The sequence below is a fragment of the Podarcis bocagei genome (assembly GCF_964188305.1).
Source record: "Podarcis bocagei genome assembly, chromosome: 12".
Classification (NCBI taxonomy): Eukaryota; Metazoa; Chordata; class Lepidosauria; order Squamata; family Lacertidae; genus Podarcis; species Podarcis bocagei.
Window position 1 is genome coordinate 61,453,550 of NC_138137.1, and position 3,011 is coordinate 61,456,560.

The window sequence follows — 3,011 nt, forward strand, 5'->3', positions numbered from 1 at the left end:
TCGTGGGATGGGTCAGGGAATGAATTAATTTCTGGGCTGCCATTAATGGAATACTCTGCCTCTGAGGATTCCTGGAAAAGGGGGAAGAATTAAATTTATAAGCTAAAAAGCCTTGTCCCATTAGAGTCTTTGCACTGGCATTTCTACCTATCCTGGGGAATCTGGGTCACTCTACCTACAGAACTGATACCTGTGCTTAGCTTGAGGAAACTCCTTGGCACAAGAAAACTAGAATGGAAATTATTTAGCAGTTTCCAAACAAGGATTGATACTTCATGAACAGGGGTAGGCTATCTCTCACGCAGGGGCATTATTTCAACTCAGATAACTCTTCAGTGGGAGCACAAAACTTACATCTGATGTGGAAAGAGCTGTAGCCTGAGCATAGACTCTTGACCAAAGGACTCCTGCTGGAGAGGAACTATTTACATTCATTGCGTGAGAAATTGGCTTGTGTTCAACCGAGCGCTGTAAGGGGTCACTAACTGGGCACATGCGGGTGCCATGGCACCTACTAATCTTTCCCAGGTGCTCCTGTGCAGACCCTGATAATTCTGTGTCCCCCTCTTCTACTGTTCTTTATGTTAGATTCGGTAAACAGAGACATCCATAGACAAATACTCATTGCATTGCGAACAGCAAATCGTTGAACCTTGTCCTTAAACTCAGAAGCTCCCTTGTTTTCTGCTGCTCCCCTGGGAGATACGTGGTGAAAACGTGTGTTGTTTCGTCATTTAGCGTTCTTGCCTGTCATCTTTTAAGACTTAAATTGGAATCAGGAGAGCCCTGAAAAGGCTTTTAAGAATCATGAGCCATTCACTGCCCTGCTAAATGCTGTTTTTTGTATGATGGGGGAAATTTAAAGCATGGGCTTGAAAGGAAGGGGGAGTAGATCGCAATGTCTAGCCGTGGGGGGAGGGCGCGGGTTGTGCTTCCCCTCCCCCTGCCAGCTTTCCCTCTTGCTTTTTTGCCAAGGGAGGGAGCAGCTCCGAGCCCAGCCAGGAGGGTACCCCGAAATACGCAGCGCACGGGGCTCCTCCTGGGCGCCTGCTTTGCAGAGGGGAAGGGCGAGCTTGGGGCGCTTGGCTTTGCCAGGGTGACAGGGAACGGACCGGATTCCTAGAGAGGACAGAAAGAAAGGCGGGGGGGGGGGACCAGGTCCTCCCGATCCAAAGCCCCTCCCTCCCCCCTCCCTAGTCACTTCCTGCAAGCGTGGCGTGGCTGTTTGGTGTGTCTTCTTTGCAAGCTTCGCTGCCTCGGTGGCTCCTGCCGCAATCTGGTGAGTTTCTTCCCTTTGGGTGCAGTGGGGAGAAAGGGGGTTGCAGGCGAGGATGCCGGGGGTCCGTATTCAGATCATGCGTGCCCCCCAGGGTCCTGCGCCCCCTCCTTGCTCTCTGCAAAGCCGGGGGGGGGCGGGTGATTTTGCAGGAGGGCTGCAAGCCTGTCCTTCCTTCATAGCAAACGCTGCTCACAGTTTTGTGGTGCTCAAAACTCTGCAGATTCCAGCCACAACATGGCTCTTTCTTGAGGCTCTGGGTGTAACATGAGGCTATTTTATCTCATGCTTGAGGCTTTATGTGTTGTCCTGGATGTTATTTTGATTACTTTTCGTACTGCTGCATTTCTATGATTCTGTTAGGCTTTATCTTTTTTCCATGTGTAGTGGATTCACCCCGCCAACTGCTCCCCATTAAATATAGCAGACCCACCTCATTACACCCCCCCGGCCTCTCCCCCCCCCCCCTGCTCCTTCTCCCCACCTCGTCTGGTTCCGCAGCTGCTACTTCTGCGCCACCAAGTAAATCCCCGCGACGGGGTGAGCTCCCGTTGCTCGGTCCCAGCTCCTGCCCACCTAGCAGTTCCAAAGCACGTCAAGTACAAGTAGATAAATAAGTACCGCTCCAGCAGGAAGGTAAATGGCGGTAAATAACTACCTGACATTTAGAAGACATCTTAAGGCAGCCCTGTTCAGGGAAGTTTTTAATCTGTGATATTTTACTGCATTTTTTGTTTCTATGGAAGCCGCCCAGAGTGGCTGGGGAAACCCAGCCAGATGGGCGGGGTACAAATAATTTATTATTATTATTATTATTATTATTATTATTATTATTATTATTATTATTATTATTATTATTCCGTGCGCTGCTCTGGTTTGCTGGCCACATGACCCGGAAGCTGTACGCCGGCCAGTAAAGTGAGATGAGCGCCGCAACCCCAGAGTCGGCCACGACTGGACTTAACTGTCAGGGGTCCCTTTACCTTTTTACCTTGTGAGCATCTTGTGTGAGGGAAAGCTTGGTGATTTAGAGTCTTAGGAAGGAGCTGAACGAACAAGATCAGTTTTATTTACAAAAAAAAGTTTGTGAAACAAATTTGGGTCAGGAGGTGTGTTCTCCTTAACTTCTTACTTAAACTAAATAGAAAGATCTCACTGTAGTACATGCACAGCTTTTCTTAAACTTCAGTTGCTAAAAGCTCTCTTGTTGCACTTCAGTTGGAGGTTCAGGTTTCTACCAGAGGAGGTAAAAGAATTAACTCAGTTTCTGTTCATTTACTTTGTTATGACCAGGGCTACACTTAAATACTTTTAATGCAGCACAGCTTCCTTCTCTGCCTCATACTTTGGTTCCTGAGCGAGGGGCATTTTTCGTCCGCCCGCCTCTCTCTTAGCCACCCTGAGGGATTTCCCACAGACCCAGGGGATCCCCTCAGGCCTTGTTCTTGGTTTGGGGGGGTCTCCTTTTCCTAGCAGATCTCTCCCCTCCTGACGGGAAGGAGACCCTGGTTTAGTCTGTCTTCCCACAGCTTCTCCCTAAATCCTGCCTCCATATTCTCCCCAGACCCTCCACTGGCTTGTCTTCCTATCTAAGCTGTGAGACTCCTCATTCTGGCTAGAGAGAATCTCCCCAGATCGGAGCCAGTTCTCCCTCAGACAAACCCTCTCCCAATCCCCCTCTCCCCTCTCAGATCAGGCCCTGCTCAACTCTCTCCCTCAGAAAGGATTCCTTAGA